Source organism: Salmo salar, chromosome ssa06, assembly GCF_905237065.1.
Source record: "Salmo salar chromosome ssa06, Ssal_v3.1, whole genome shotgun sequence".
Lineage (NCBI taxonomy): Eukaryota > Metazoa > Chordata > Actinopteri > Salmoniformes > Salmonidae > Salmo > Salmo salar.
This window is the reverse complement of record NC_059447.1, coordinates 91,809,593-91,827,758: the sequence shown is the minus strand read 5'-3', so window position 1 is coordinate 91,827,758 and position 18,166 is coordinate 91,809,593. Positions and strand designations below refer to the sequence as shown.

Below are 18,166 nucleotides of genomic sequence, written 5' to 3'. Positions count from 1 at the left end.
CGTACTCCACCGTACCCCACCGTACCCCACCATACCCCACCATACATCACTGTACCCCACCATACCCCACCATACATCACCGTACTCCCACCGTACATCATCATACCCCACCGTACCCCACCGTACCCCACCATACCCCACCATACATCACCGTAACCCACCGTACCCCACCGTACCCCACCATACATCACCGTACCCCACCGTACCCCACCGTACCCCACCATACCCCACCATACATCATCATACCCCACCGTATTCCCACCGTACCCCACCGTACCCCACCATACATCATCGTACCCCACCGTACCCCACCATACCCCACCATACATCATCGTACCCCACCGTACCCCACCATACCCCACCATACTATGAAACATCCATGTCTTTATCACTGGAAAAGATAAACAGTTAAGATTGATATGTATTTAAAAGGTTACAAACAGGGTTGTCAAACTATTTTATAATTTCTTGAAACAATTTTTTTTTTTTTAATAAAACCTTTAACATCAATGACGTTCATTTTTTTTCTTCATATTTGCATATGTTGTAGCTTAGATGCTATTTTACGTCATCTGAGGTGTTTGTGTTGTGACCTTTGTCGTTTGAGACACAACATGCTCTTGAATACAGGGTGTCATGTTTTGTGGTACAACAAAGATGGTTGGAGGTTCACACAGAGAATTGTTGACTTGAATGGGAATATCTATTGTTTTAAATTATACCCGTCAATCCTCCATAGGAAACTGATTGGAATCGTATAAATATACTGTATATAGAATAGAATAGAATAGGCATGATTATTTAAGTTGACATTCAACAGTGGGAGGACCGGCGGCCATCTTTGTTGGTAGTAATTAGAAGTAAAAAAAACGTCAATTCAACTTAAATTTCAATGGTGTATCAGCTTAAAATGCAATGGTCTGAACGGATAGGTCCATTCTGTCACGTCCTGACCAGTAAAGGGGTTATTTGTTATTGTAGTTTGGTCAGGGCGTGGCAGGGGGTGTTTGTTTTGTGTGTTTCGGTGTTTTTGGTTTATGTTCTATGTTATCTATTTCTATGTGTTTTTCTAGTTTTCTATTTCTATGTTGGGTTTTTGGCAATGACCTCCGATTAGAGGCAGCTGGTTGTTGTTGTCTCTAATTGGAGGCCATATTTAGGTGGGTTTGTTTTCTCTTGTTTTTTTTTGTGGGTGGTTGTTTCCAGTACAGTCTGTGCTCCTTACTGGACTGTTTTCGTCATCAGTTTATTTTTGTTTAAGTGTTTTCTTTAATAAAGAGAGAAGATGAGCACTTTACCCGCTGCGCCTTGGTCCAATCCTTACGACGCCCATGACACATTCTCTGAATTATATTTATATGATTTAAATGACACCCACCCTGTATCCCCTCCCGCCTTCCCCAATACAGGTGTAAATATTGGACTATAAATAGTTCCTTCCTGTATTATACTTATGCTAAAAAATGTTTTGTATTCTACTGCTAATTTACTTTGTGTTCGTAATCTTATCTTTTGTTGTTTGTTATTGTTGTTGTCGAGAAGGAACCTGCCAGTAAGCATTTTTGTTGGACAATGTATACAATACGTATCCTAACCTCTAACCTCTATTCCAGTAAAGACACTCCCTTTCCTCTTGTCTTGCACTCCTCTCCTTCCCTCTCTTGCCCTTTCTGTCTCTTAGAGTTCACTCTGTTTCTCCTCCTCCTTCTTCTCCATTTCCTCCACCTCTCTGGTTACCATCTTTTTGTTCCTAGTTTTTCCTCTTTGTCTCTTCCTCCATGTCTTCTCCCAGTATTTCACCACTCCACCACAGTGTGTCCATGACATATCTTCACCAGGAGGGGGCAGTATAGTTCATGTGGAACGAAACAGTGGTTGTCTGAAGCGCAGCTCTGTGTTTTGAAACCACTGAATCAGATGAATGGACGAACACACTAAACTATGTCCCAAATGACATCCTATTCTCTATTTAGTGCACTACCTATGACCAGAGCCTGTCAAATCTTACTTCACTCTGAGGCATAACATAAAAAATATATATTTTTACAGAAATGTTCACAAACAACACCTAACCAACACCTCCATGTGTCCTGTTGTGTACCCGCTAGATCGCGAACGAGTCGGCTCTAAGAGCCGGCTCGCATATCGGAAGAGCCGAATCTATTTATAAAAAATATTTAAAATATTAAGATATTAATAATCAAAAGATTTAAATTAATAGAATTAACTTCCCTGTAGCTCAGTTGGTAGAGCATGGTGTTTGCAACGCCAGGGTTGTGGGTTTGATTCGCATAGGGGGCCAGTACAGGAAAAAAAAATGTATGAAATGTATGCATTCACTACTGTAAGTCACTCTGGATAAGAGTGTCTGCTAAATGACTAAAATGTAATTCAATGAACTAATAGATGCTGTTTGATGAGAGAGCAACTGGGGATGCAGCATGAAGGAATTCCTAAACAGAGCCTGTCTTCCAAAGATCTGCAGATCCTCTGAGCTGGTGGAAGAACAAGGCCTCTGTCTACCCACGGCTTACTAAAGTCATGACAGGGAGACTTTGCATAGTACGCCACATCCGTTCCCTCTGACAGGGTCTTCTCGAAAAACGGGACAAATAATTACTGAGAGAAGAAACCGCATCAGCAAAGTGAGGCAGCTTGCATTTCTGAATGATAATCTCTTATAAAAGCAAAATATGGTCAGCATTGCTGTGTGGTGCTGGTTATAACATGGCAATAAAGAAGAGAGAGAAAAGAGGGACCAGTTTAATGTTTTAAGTCGGATGCTGCAGTTTTGCACATTGTTATTTATTTTTCTTTGATATGGTGCAATATTCTATTATGCTGTTCAGATTGTATTCATTTTGAATGGTTAGATTTATATGCCCTTTGTTTCTATACATTATTAAAAAGTTATACTTTAAATGCAAACGTTGAATAGCATTCTTTTTCATAACAAACCAATGCATTTTTAAATACATTGTGGTTAAGGTAGGGAGTATGATTTCATTTAATAATTTAATTAGAATTGTTTTAACACCAATCAGAGTCAAACTATCGCAAACTGTTTGACTTGAAAAAATACAAAACATATTTTTTTTAAAGAGAGGTTTGGGAGCCAAAAGAGCCGGATCACTGAAAAGAGACGGAATGCCCATCACTAGTACCAGCGTCAACCTATAGTTACAAACACATACGAAGCGCATATGATTGGCTTAGGAAGCCCATGTGACCAGGTTACGAAGCTCATATGATTGGCATAGGAAGCCCATGTGACCAGGTTACGAAGCTCATATGATTGGCTTAGGAAGCCCATGTGACCAGGTTATGAAGCTCATATGATTGGCTTAGGAAGCCCATGTGACCAGGTTATGAAGCTCATATGATTGGCATAGGAAGCCCATGTGACCAGGTTACTTGGCTAGGAAGCCCATGTGACCAGGTTACGAAGCTCATATGATTGGCTTAGGAAGCCCATGTGACCAGGTTATGAAGCTCATATGATTGGCTTAGGAAGCCCATGTGACCAGGTTACGAAGCTCATATGATTGGCTTAGGAAGCCCATGTGACCAGGTTACGAAGCTCATATGACCATGTTACGGTGCTCTTATGACTGGCTAAAAAAATACTCATATGACTGGCTTACGAGCACATTTGACCACTTGACCAGGTTACTATGTTCTTATATTCATATGACTGTCTTACTCATATGGGTTACCAGATATCACTGAATTACGATACTCATATGGGTTACCAGATATCACTGAATTACGATACTCATATGGGTTACCAGATATCACTGAATTACGATACTCATATGGGTTACCAGATATCACTGAATTACGATACTCATATGGGTTACCAGATATCACTGAATTACGATACTCATATGGGTACCAGATATCACTGAATTACGATACTCATATGGGTTACCAGATATCACTGAATTACGATACTCATATGGGTTACCAGATATCACTGAATTACGATACTCATATGGGTTACCAGATATCACTGAATTACGATACTCATATGGGTTACCAGATATCACTGAATTACGATACTCATATGGGTTACCAGATATCACTGAATTACGATACTCATATGGGTTACCCGATATCACTGAATTACGATACTCATATGGGTTACCAGATATCACTGAATTACGATACTCATATGGGTTACCAGATATCACTGAATTACGATACTCATATGGGTTACCAGATATCACTGAATTACGATACTCATATGGGTTACCAGATATCACTGAATTACGATACTCATATGGGTTACCAGATATCACTGAATTACGATACTCATATGGGTTACCCGATATCACTGAATTACGATACTCATATGGGTTACCAGATATCACTGAATTACGATACTCATATGGGTTACCAGATATCACTGAATTACGATACTCATATGGGTTACCAGATATCACTGAATTACGATACTCATATGGGTTACCCGATATCACTGAATTACAATACTCATATGGGTTACCAGATATCACTGAATTACGATACTCATATGGGTTACCAGATATCACTGAATTACGATACTCATATGGGTTACCAGATATCACTGAATTACGATACTCATATGGGTTACCCGATATCACTGAATTACAATACTCATATGGGTTACCAGATATCACTGAATTACGATACTCATATGGGTTACCAGATATCACTGAATTCCAGCCCACACATTCTCTCCATAGATGTGATGGTAGCTACCTTTGGCATGTTGACTTTCTCTGGCCCCTCCAAAGTGTCCTGCATGGCTGGCTTATTATAGGAGTTAATAATGCACCCTAGGTGCCCTCACTGACTGTCACCTGAGTAGCCATGCTGCCCCCAGACCTCCACAGAAGGCCACAGGCTAGCATGCTAACGTGCTAGTCATGCACATTGATGGACAGCTGTTGGCGACCACTAATCTTAACCCTGAGTTATTTTACTGCCGTTCAGACTCATACAAGACAGGACAGTTAGATGATGACAATTAAATAAACTTTTCACAGGAAAGGAATAATCCGAACTTCTCGCGTATCCCGTGTGTATAATTATGGAACAAAATTGACAGAACCCTCATTTCCAATGACAAATGAAAAGAGAGTCTGTTGTTACCGAATATGACAGCTACTTAGTGCCAGATTAAATATTATTGGAAAAATGTGCCATCTGAAGTGGCCAGTACCTCCTTATTGTATGGTACATTCCATCCACACCGTATCCCCCTAAAGACAGGACCGTGAGTAACCAGGATATATATTCCAGTGGCGGTTGGTGTCGTTTAAGATTAGGGAGGACGTTTTCATGGAGCCTCCAGTGATATATTCCCTTTCCTTCTCTCACTCTCTAGGTGTTATGTTTCACAGGGAGCTCATGGGATCACCCCTTCAGTGTCAACTAACCCCTCTGTCTGTCTATCTATCTGTCTGTCTGTCACTCTGTCTCTCATGCTGTCTCTCTGTCTGTTTCTCTCTCTCTCTCACTCTGTCTCTATCTCTCTGTCTCTATCTCTCTGTCCCTCTCTCTCTCTCTTTCTGTCTGTCTCTCACTCTGTCTCTGTCTCTCACTCTGTCTCTGTCTCTCTCTCTGTCTCTGTCTCTCTCTCTCTCTCTCTCTCTCTCTCTCTCTATGTATGTCACTGTGTTTCTCTGTCTGTCTGTCTGTCAGTCTGTCTGTCTGTCTGTCTGTCTGTCTGTCTGTCTGTCTGTCAAAAAACGGTCAAAAAACTTTAAGTCCACAACCTCAGGAGAAAGCTGGCCCAACTGGAAAGGAAGGACACTCTACTACAGACACCATAGAGGAGAAACAGTGGAGTGGTAACCAGTGATATAGCGATACAACTAGTGGGTAAACGGTGATCAACATCATTCTACACTATGTCCTTGTCCAGAAACAACCTCAAAAATAAAACATTTCTGGACAGGGAATGGGAGGAAAGAGAGAAAGAGAGACAGAAAGAAAGACAAAGAAACAAGAGTTGTTCTAAAGCCCACCGCCCCCTCCCCCAGCCAGTCTGCATACATCTATATTTATATGTATAGATAGAGGTTACTGACCAAAAAAATAAAGGAAACACCAACAGTGACTTATTAGAGCACCACGAGCCAGACCAGCTTCATTGCACAGATTCTACACGTGTCTGCAACTCTACTGGAGGGATGCGACACCATTCTTCTTCGAGAAATTCCATCATTTGGTGTTTTGTGGTGGAAAAACGCTGTCTCCAGAATCTCCAAAAATAATCTCAAATAGGTGTTCAACTGGGTTGAGATCTGTTGACTGAGACGGCCATGGCGTGTTGGTTTACATGCTCATCAAACCATTCAGTGACCACTCGTACCCTGCGGATGGTAACATTATCTATCCTATGGGGGGGGGCATAGCCATGGTAACCAAAATAACGGCCTGCCCAGCATTTTTATACATGACCCTAAGCATTTCTTAATTAACTCAGGAACCACACCTGTGTGGAAGCACCTACATTCAATAAACTTTGTATTCCTCATTTACTCAAGTGTTTCCATTATTTTGGCAGTTACCTATATGTTCCTTATGCTTCCCCTAGTTACCTGCCTGTACAGCCAGCAGCGACCAAACCTGTGTAACCTTAGTAACCCCACCAGCCCACATGTTTTAAAACAAATAGACACACACACACACACACACATTCACAAATATGAACACACACACACACCTAAAACAGATTATGAATGGGGTTCTTATTGCTGGATATAAGGAGACTCTTATAGCGTTGGTCTGAGTAACCATGGCAACACATGCCAGTAGCTGCGCTATGTACACACACTGACTGAACGAAATACCATTTTAGTAAACACACACACACTGACCACTTTGCATTGTAGAACACAACGCTTAATAGGATTTATGCAATCAGTGCGATGTTGATTACACTAACTTATGATTTATTACATTACAAAAAAAATCGGAAGAATTGAAGAATGACATGTCGAACAAATGAAACATATTATCTCTATTGAACTAAAACTCTGCATCTCCAAAACGAAAACTACCATTTAACTATTAACAAACGTATAATTAAGAAACTTCAGAAGTGTCACATCCTGACCAGTATAAGGCGTTATTTGTTATTGTAGTTTGGTCAGGACGTGGCAGGGGGGTGTGTTTGTTTTGTGTTGTCGGGGTTTTTGGGTAGTGTTCTATGTTTTGTATTTCTATGTTCTGTTTTCTAGTTTTTCTATTTCTATGTCTAGTTTATTGTTTTGATCTTCAATTGGAGGCAGCTGTTCCTCGTTGCCTCTAATTGAAGGTCCTATTTAGTAGGGGTGTTTTTTCTATGGGTTTTGTGGGTAGTTATTTCCTGTTTTGTGTTCGTGCACCTGACGGGACTGTTTAGTGTCGTTTGTTGTTTTTGTATACGTGTTTCTTTTGTTTTCCTTCTTTAATGAAATAAGAAGATGAGTTTACACGTTCCCGCTGCGTTTTGGTCCAATCCCTACGACACCCGTGACAAGAAGCTATTTTGAATAAATGTTATTGGCCTATGAGAGTCAGGAAATGTCCAAAGTGTATTGAGGGGAGTTACTGCTTTCAATACATGTTTATTTTTTTTAAAAAGGCAAAAAATTGAGTTGTGGTTATGTTTTTATTTTTTTATTTTTGGGAGGGAAGCTCAGCTCCGGGATGCTGGCCTTCTAGGCAGAGTTCTTCTGTCCAGTGTCTGTGTTCTTTTGCCCATCTTAATCTTTTATTTTTATTGGCCAGTCTGAGATATGTCTTTCTTTGCAACTCTGCCTAGAAGGCCAGCATCCCAGAGTCGCCTCTTCACTGTTGACTTTGAGACTGGTGTTTTGTGGGTACTATTTAATGAAGCTGCCAGTTGAGGACTTGTGAGGCGTCTGTTTCTCAAAATAGACACTCTAATGTACTTGTCCTCTTGCTCAGTTGTGCACCGGGGCCTCCCACTCCTCTTTCTATTCTGGTTAGAGACAGTTTGCGCTGTTCTGTGAAGGGAGTAGTACACAGCGTTGTACGAGATCTTCAGTTTCTTGGCTATTTCTCACATGGAATAGCCTTCATTTCTCAGAACAAGAGAAGACTGATGAGTTTCAGGAGAAATTTCTTTGTTTCTGGCCATTTTGAGCCTGTAATCGAACCCACAAATGCTGATGCTCCAGATACTCAACTAGTCTAAAGAAGGCCCGTTTTATTGCATCTTTAATCCAAACAACAGTTTTCAGTTGTGCTAACATAATTGAAAAGGGTTTTCTAATAATCAATTATTATTTTAAAATGATAAACTTGGATTAGCTAACACAACGTGCCATTCGAACACAGGAGTGATGGTTGCTGATAATGTGCCTCTGTACGCCAATGTAGATATTCCATTAAAAATCAGCCGTTTCCAGCTACAATAGTCAATTACAACATTAACAATGTCGGCACTGTATTTCTGATACATTTTATGTTATTTTAATGGACAAAAAATGTGCTTTTCTTTCAAAAACAAGGACATTTCTAAGTGACCCAAACTTTTGATCGGTAGTATACATAGACTTGGAGATACTGGTTACTTTAATAATGGAACACTGGTTACTTTAATAATGGAACACTGGTCACTTTAATAATGGAACACTGGTTACTTTAATAATGGAACACTGGTCACTTTAATAATGGAACACTGGTCACTTTAATAATGGAACACTGGTTACTTTAATAATGGAACACTGGTTACTTTAATAATGGAACACTGGTTACTTTAATAATGGGACACTGGTCACTTTAATAATAGAACACTGGTTACTTTAATAATGGAACACTGGTCACTTTAATAATGGAACACTGGTTACTTTAATAATGGAACACTAGTCACTTTAATAATGGAACACTGGTCACTTTAATAATGGAACACTGGTCCCTTTAATAATGGGACACTGGTCACTTTAATAATAGAACACTGGTTACTTTAATGATGGAACACTGGTCACTTTAATAATGGAACACTGGTCACTTTAATAATGGAACACTGGTCACTTTAATAATGGAACACTGGTCACTTTAATAATGGAACACTGGTCACTTTAATAATGGAACACTGGTCCCTTTAATAATGGAACACTGGTCACTTTAATAATGGAACACTGGTCACTTTAATAATGGAACACTGGTCACTTTAATAATGGAACACTGGTTACTTTAATAATGGAACACTGGTTACTTTAATAATGGAACACTGGTCACTTTAATAATGGAATCACTGGTCACTTTAATAATGGAACACTGGTCACTTTAATAATGGAACACTGGTCACTTTAATAATAGAACACTGGTCACTTTAATAATGGAACACTGGTCACTTTAATAATGGAACACTGGTCACTTTAATAATAGAACACTGGTTACTTTAATAATGGAACACTGGTCACTTTAATAATGGAACACTGGTTACTTTAATAATGGAACACTAGTCACTTTAATAATGGAACACTGGTCACTTTAATAATGGAACACTGATCCCTTTAATAATGGGACACTGGTCACTTTAATAATAGAACACTGGTTACTTTAATGATGGAACACTGGTCACTTTAATAATGGAACACTGGTCACTTTAATAATGGAACACTGGTCACTTTAATAATGGAACACTGGTCACTTTAATAATGGAACACTGGTCACTTTAATAATGGAACACTGGTCCCTTTAATAATGGAACACTGGTCACTTTAATAATGGAACACTGGTCACTTTAATAATGGAACACTGGTCACTTTAATAATGGAACACTGGCTACTTTAATAATGGAACACTGGTCACTTTAATAATGGAACACTGGTCACTTTAATAATGGAACACTGGTCACTTTAATAATGGAACACTGGCTACTTTAATAATGGAACACTGGTCACTTTAATAATGTTTACATACTGCTTTACTAATTTCATATGTTTATACTGTATTCTATTCTACTCTATTTTAGTCAATGCCCCTCCGACATTGTTCGATCTAATATTAATATATATTACATTCTTTTACTTTAAGATGTGTGTGTATTGTTGTGAATTGTTAAGATATTACAGCACTGTTGGAGCTAGGAACACAAACATTTTGCTACACCCGCAATAACACCTGCTAAATATGTGAATGAGACACATATGATTTGATTTGATTTTCGTAGGGAATAGAGTTCCCTTAGGGAGGTGCCTTCTGGTCTCTCCCTGTTTGGTCCACCCCTCTGGACGCTCCCTGTTTGGCCCTGCCCTCTGATCAATTCCTGTTTGGCCCTGCCCACCTCTCCTCTAATACAAACACACCTCAAATTCAAACGAAGGTTCACTCTGCAGGATGTAGTTCAGGATGTAGTTCACAGGATGTAGTTCTCTCTGTAGGATGTAGTTCAGGATGTAGTTCAGGATGTAGTTCCCTCTGTAGGCCTAATAACAGGATGTAGTTCTCTCTGTAGGCCTAATAACAGGATGTAGTTCACTCTGCAGGCCTAATAACAGGATGTAGTTCTCTCTGTAGGCCTAATAACAGGATGTAGTTCCCTCTGTAGGCCTAATAACAGGATGTAGTTCTCTCTGTAGGCCTAATAACAGGATGTAGTTCTCTCTGTAGGCCTAATAACAGGATGTAGTTCACTCTGCAGGCCTAATAACAGGATGTAGTTCCCTCTGTAGGCCTAATAACAGGATGTAGTTCCCTCTGTAGGCCTAATAACAGGATGCAGTTCTCTCTGTAGGCCTAATAACAGGATGTAGTTCTCTCTGTAGGCCTAATAACAGGATGTAGTTCCCTCTGTAGGCCTAATAACAGGATGTAGTTCACTCTGTAGACCTAATAACAGGATGTAGTTCACTCTGTAGGCCCAATAACAGGATGTAGTTCTCTCTGTAGGCCTAATAACAGGATGTAGTTCTCTCTGTAGGCCTAATAACAGGATGTAGTTCTCTCTGTAGGCCTAATAACAGGATGTAGCTCTCTCTGTAGGCCTAATAACAGGATGTAGTTCTCTCTGTAGGCCTAATAACAGGATGTAGCTCTCTCTGTAGGCCTAATAACAGGATGTAGCTCTCTCTGTAGGCCTAATAACAGGATGTAGTTCACTCTGTAGACCTAATAACAGGATGTAGTTCACTCTGTAGGCCTAATAACAGGATGTAGTTCTCTCTGTAGGTCTAATAACAGGATGTAGTTCTCTCTGTAGGCCTAATAACAGGATGTAGTTCTCTCTGTAGGCCTAATAACAGGATGTAGTTCTCTCTGTAGGCCTAATAACAGGATGTAGTTCTCTCTGTAGGCCTAATAACAGGATGTAGTTCACTCTGTAGGTCTAATAACAGGATGTAGTTCTCTCTGTAGGTCTAATAACAGGATGTAGTTCTCTCTGTAGGCCTAATAACAGGATGTAGTTCTCTCTGTAGGTCTAATAACAGGATGTAGTTCTCTCTGTAGGCCGAATAACAGGATGTAGTTCACTCTGTAGGTCTAATAACAGGATGTAGTTCTCTGTAGGTCTAATAACAGGATGTAGTTCTCTCTGTAGGCCGAATAACAGGATGTAGTTCTCTCTGTAGGCCTAATAACAGGATGTAGTTCTCTCTGTAGGCCGAATAACAGGATGTAGTTCTCTCTGTAGGCCGAATAACAGGATGTAGTTCTCTCTGTAGGCCTAATAACAGGATGTAGTTCTCTCTGTAGGCCGAATAACAGGATGTAGTTCTCTCTGTAGGCCTAATAACAGGATGTAGTTCTCTCTGTAGGTCTAATAACAGGATGTAGTTCTCTCTGTAGGCCTAATAACAGGATGTAGTTCTCTCTGTAGGCCTAATAACAGGATGGGAATGGATTGGATGTTCAAAGTTAGGAGGACATGGAGGACAACTATTGATAACTGAAGCAAACTATTATTATCAGGCTGCTGAACAGCGAGACAGAGGATAGATGTAGGCCTAATACACGGTCAGACAGTAGACAGCAGAGACTGTGAATACTTGTACATTAACTAGTAACTTTCCAGTGTTTTCCGTACAGCATGTTGTATTGTTTTGGTGTATTTGTATGCAGACTTCACAAAATGAATTTCCATGTATATGGACAATATTTTTTTTTATTTAACTAGGCAAGTCAGTTAAAAACATATTCTTATTTTACAATGACGACCTAGGAACAGTGGGTTAACTGCCTTGTTCAGGGGCAGAACGACAGATTTTTGTGTGATATCTCTACACTCAGTGGCCAGTATATTAGGTACACCCATCTAGAACCGGGTTCAACCCCTACCCGCCTTTTGCCCGTGTGGCTCAGTTAAGCATCTGCAATGCAAGGGTTGTGGGTTCAATTCCCACAAGGGGACCAGTATGAAAATGTATGGGCTCACTAACTGTAAGTCGCTCCGGATAAGAGTGCTAAATAACTAAAATACAATTAAAAAATGAACAGCCTGAATTCTTCAGCGAATAGAAACATTGCTCAATTAGTATCAAAGGACATGACGTGTGGCAGGAAAACATTCTCCACACCATTACACCACCAGCCTGTACCGTTGAAACCAGGCAGGATGGGTCCATGGACTCATGATGTTTACGCCAAATCCTGACGCAACAGGATCAGGCGATGGTGATGGCGTCCCCACTGGAGACGCTTCTTCTTCTTGTTTTTAGCTGATAGGAGTGGAACCCGGTGTGGTCGTCTGCCGCAGATGCCGTTCTGCATATTCCATTTCCCACAGGGAGAGCAGAAACAGACCCAGGTAGCCTACTTCTGACATCAGATTAGTCATTAACTGTATAATAAAAGATAAATCAAGTTGCTTCAGGACATGAATCTCAAAGCCCACAAGGCATCGCTTTTCCCCCAACCTTCTCCCACCTCCTCCCCTCCTCACCAAGACCTCTTGCATACCTCCCTACTACTGTACCACTGGCACACAGTATTTGTATACAACATTCCCACAACTTCCTCGAATGGTGCAGAATAGTTGCGCTGGAATATTCTCAGCACATTTTAAGGAACTTGACAGAAAAACTTTATTTTCTTGTTATTTCATTGCTTTAACGGAACGTTTCCTAAAAGTTGAAACATGGTTACATTTAGTTAACATTTTGGTATTGTTTTAGGAACGCTCTCCAACTGGTTTGACATTGGGAATGTTCTCAAATAGTTCACTCTCATCGCACTCTGGCACTCCAGATTGAATTTACGAACACACCCCAAGTCGTGTTCTTAGAACATTAGGAAAACGTTCCATAAGAACCACGAGAAAATAGTAGTAACGTTCACAGAACATTCTAAGAATGTTATTTAAAAACATATACATTCCGTTCTCAGAGTTAACAAAACACTGTTAAATAAAGGTGAAATAATATATATATATATTATTATATATCCGTAAACTGGTCATCTCTATATACCCGCCACATGTACTGTTGTCTGTGCCCAATAATGTGTGTACCATGTTTTTTTGTGCTGCTGCCATGCTGTGTTTTCATGTCTTTCTGCTATGCTATGTTGTCTTAGGTCTCTCTTTATGTAATGCTGTGGTGTCTCTTTTGTCATGATGTGTGTTTTTGTCCTATATTTTTATTATATTTTTTAATGTTTAATCCGAGCCCCCGTCCCCGCATGAGGCCTTTTGTCTTTTGCTAGGCCATCATTGTAAATAAGAATTGGTTGTTAACTGACTTGCCTGGTTAAATAAAGGTTAAATGAAAATGTAAAATAAAAAAAATAAAAAGAGAGGTTACCACGTGTATGCGACAGAGGGAGCACACCTCCGAGGCCCAGCCAATCAGAGAGGAAGCCGGGTTGCGTTGAACCCAGATGGCTCCTGCTGGTGATATATAACCCTCATGTGCTGGGGCTGATGCAATACATGAAGAAGGCACAACGTGTCGTCAGCTACACCAGCTATTAAACACCCCTTTTCTAACACTATCTTCCGAGTTTTATAAAGATCCCCCTCAGCTATTTATCTGGTGAGTAAATCATTATTCATTGGAATTCGTTGAGTTATTAAAGCTAATATTTTGTGTAAAGTGAATCGGGATTTTACTCAAATTTCTTAAGCAGAATGGAGAATTATCTAATGTGAGAATTTAGTTGTTTATACAGACGCAAATTGGGATGTATTTTAAAGACTGTCGCCAATCTAGTTATATAGCCTATATACTCAGATTGGTTGTACTGTTGACACACCTATCCTTTGACCAACATGTATTTTAAACAAATAGGAAAACCTACAGGAGATATAACAGCTAATTCAAAGGTGGTTGCAATGCTGTGAAAAACAGTTGTACTTTACTAGAATGCAAAGTTTAGCATGTCTTCGCAGGGTGGCAACAAAAAAATAAAGAAAGAATCCGCGATTCTACTGCCGGCATAATATCCTGCTGCTACGAGAACGGTATAATCCCATGTGTTTTATTCTATATCCGTTATGTGGCATGCTCCTGGCCTTTGTTTGGTATACCAGAGGTTGGATGGGTTTTGCCATGGCATATAATATTACTATGTACACTCCTAATTGGTCCCAGGTCACCGTGTACATTAAAATGTACTGTGTCGAGTAGGAGATTGAATTATTACATCATAAAAGAGGCAATACGGTCAATTGAAACATTAGGGCACAGGACCGGAAACTCCATTGATTAAGGAAGAGGCCAGAAATGGAACATCATCGTGATTCTGCAAAAAAAAAAAAAAATAATAATTTGTCTGAGCCTTAATCTATAGAGACATGCTGCGTTTACAAACCTTGTTATATGTTGAGGATCAGCATAGGGATTGAGGATGAGCGAGAAAGCGGCCATCTTTCCGGGAATAGAGCCAAAACAAGATTGCTAAAACAGTAATATAACGTAGCAGACGTACTAAAATAGTAATATAACGTAGCAGACGTACTAAAACAGTAATATAACGTAGCAGACGTACTAAAACAGTAATATAACGTAGCAGACGTACTAAAACAGTAATATAACGTAGCAGACGTACTAAAACAGTAATATAACGTAGCAGACGTACTAAAACAGTAATATAACGTAGCAGACGTACTAAAACAGTAATATAACGTAGCAGACGTACTAAAACAGTAATATAACGTAGCAGACGTACTAAAACAGTAATATAACGTAGCAGACGTACTAAAAAAATTAATTATCCAGTTACATACATATGTATGTATGTATGTATGTATATATATATATATATGACAGAATCTGACTTTTTTTTTATTTGATATTTCACGCCACCCACCTTAAATAGGCCACAGACTGGGCTAGCCAAATTAAAACAAACATTTTAAATGAAGCCCAAGGAAATGATGTAACCGGTTTAGGACGACATGATGCGAGAGTCAAACGATGCTGGCTTCATCATCTTGGTTTTGGCTCAACACATGGTGATTGATGAGTGCGCTAATTTTTAAAAAGAGGAATTCGGTCAGTGTGTATAAAATCGGTAACCGCTTCATACGTTTAGTAACTGTCGTGAAAATCACTCTGAGGCCAATGACTGCATGGCTATCTGTTTGAAGATTTATTGCAGACACATACCAAATGAACAAACAGCCTTTGATACATTTGATGAATGACTTGGATAAGCTTAGAACAATTACTAAGCTAATAATAAATGAACAACTGCCCGTGATTATATTTATCTGACAGTAGGCCTGGAGTATAGTTTACTACTGAACAGTACAGTGGGCCTGGAGTATAGTTTACTACTGAACAGTACAGTAGGCCTGGAGTATAGTTTACTACTGAACAGTACAGTAGGCCTGGAGTATAGTTTACTACTGAACAGTACAGTGGGCCTGGAGTATAGTTTACTACTGAACAGTACAGTAGGCCTGGAGTATAGTTTACTACTGAACAGTACAGTGGGCCTGGAGTATAGTTTACTACTGAACAGTACAGTAGACCTGGAGTATAGTCTACTACTGAACAGTACAGTAGACCTGGAGTATAGTTTACTACTGAACAGTACAGTAGACCTGGAGTATAGTTTACTACTGAACAGTACAGTGGGCCTGGAGTATAGTTTACTACTGAACAGTACTGTAGGCCTGGAGTATAGTCTACTACTGAACAGTACAGTAGACCTGGAGTATAGTCTACTACTGAACAGTACAGTAGACCTGGAGTATAGTCTACTACTGAACAGTACAGTGGGCCTGGAGTATAGTCTACTACTGAACAGTACAGTAGGCCTGGAGTATAGTCTACTACTGAACAGTACAGTAGACCTGGAGTATAGTCTACTACTGAACAGTACAGTGGGCCTGGAGTATAGTCTACTACTGAACAGTACAGTGGGCCTGGAGTATAGTTTACTACTGAACAGTACAGTTGGCCTGGAGTATAGTTTACTACTGAACAGTACAGTAGACCTGGAGTATAGTCTACTACTGAACAGTACAGTAGACCTGGAGTATAGTCTACTACTGAACACTACAGTAGACCTGGAGTATAGTCTACTACTGAACAGTACAGTAGGCCTGGAGTATAGTTTACTACTGAACAGTACAGTAGGCCTGGAGTATAGTTTACTACTGAACAGTACAGTGGGCCTGGAGTATAGTTTACTACTGAACAGTACAGTAGGCCTGGAGTATAGTCTACTACTGAACAGTACAGTAGACCTGGAGTATAGTCTACTACTGAACAGTACAGTAGACCTGGAGTATAGTCTACTACTGAACAGTACAGTAGGCCTGGAGTATAGTCTACTACTGAACAGTACAGTTGGCCTGGAGTATAGTTTACTACTGAACAGTACTGTGGGCCTGGAGTATAGTCTACTACTGAACAGTACAGTAGGCCTGGAGTATAGTCTACTACTGAACAGTACAGTGGGCCTGGAGTATAGTTTACTACTGAACAGTACAGTTGGCCTGGAGTATAGTTTACTACTGAACAGTACAGTGGGCCTGGAGTATAGTTTACTACTGAACAGTACAGTAGACCTGGAGTATAGTTTACTACTGAACAGTACAGTAGACCTGGAGTATAGTTTACTACTGAACAGGCCTAGCCTACTGCTGTGATATTACAGTACCTACAGTACTGTAGTTGCATCACTTTTGTGACTACAGGCCTATAGAATAGGCCTACGCCAGCCTAAATTTGTTCATATTGCACAGTTCACATACAAGTCAGTTCTGAGAGGGAGGAACATTTAAACCCAGTGCCATAAAATCGTTTCATTTATGTCTATCTGCTGCTTCTGGCAAACCTTGTAACAGCTTGTAGCTTATGTCACCATCCAGCTACAGTCTGTCCCGACTGGCACTATTTTCATCCACCCTCATATCAACTCCTCTGTCCCCTGATTGGGTAAGAGAGCGAAGGGCGTGGGTGGTATAAAGTTACTCACGTTCACTTTTAAATTTCTTTCAGAAGCTTTATCCGACGTTAAAGGTAAGAGAGCCTAGCAAAAATGTTTTTTTTTTCTTTCTTCTTTAGAGCAATAATTAGACGTGTGAATGACGGATGTCCATACAGTACGATAGGCGTGGCGTTGTAGGAGGACTAGTCAGGGATGGATGCATGATGGGTGTCTTTTTCTCTCTTTCTTTTTTTAGTTTGAAAATGTGCTTTGTCTCACTTGTGTAGTTACACATTGAAAGCCACGGAAGTAAACAGGCTTGGAACACAATGTATAGCAAGTTCCATCGTCAGTGTTAATTCATTTTTTTAAATGAATGCGCGTTACGATGTATAGCAAGTTTAATTCGTGCAGAATGACAACTCTTTAATGACGAAAAGCCTATTTTTACTGAGAGAATGAAGGAATAATAAAATCTAGGAAGAGATCCATTCTATAACTTTCCCACCCCCCCCTCTCTCCAAGTTACTCAAATTACTGTTAGCCTAGGCAACGTCGGAGACGCAGGAGTAAACCGTGCCAAGAATGGTAGTCTAGGCTACTGTAATTTGAGGACAGGTCTGTAATTTATGTTGTCAGGCTGTCGCTTCGTCCCAAAATGGCACCCAATTCCCATAATGCAATACTTTTGACCAGGCTCTGGTAAAGATAAATAATAAGTGTACTACAAAGGGAATAAATTACCATTTGAGAGAGAGAGAGACTGTGTTTCGCAGACAAAACGAAACAATGTCACGACTGCTGAGCGAGCGAGGCGCTCCGTCATTCATTCCAATGTCGT

General features: G+C 40.0%; 1 protein-coding gene across 2 annotated transcripts in view; it reads left to right on the top strand.

Annotated features, from left to right (window-relative positions):
• Positions 1-13,841: 13,841 nt before the first annotated feature.
• The window catches only part of LOC106608345 (L-threonine 3-dehydrogenase, mitochondrial), a 28,937-nt gene continuing 24,612 nt past the window's right edge, over positions 13,842-18,166 (top strand). The window contains exon 1 of one of the 2 annotated variants that reach the window (XM_014206237.2): positions 13,842-13,976. The gene's annotated coding sequence lies outside the window, so the exon portion shown is untranslated. Of the gene's footprint in view, positions 13,977-17,396; positions 17,418-18,166 lie in introns of those variants that run through there. The other variant, XM_014206240.2, reaches the window with a different exon arrangement.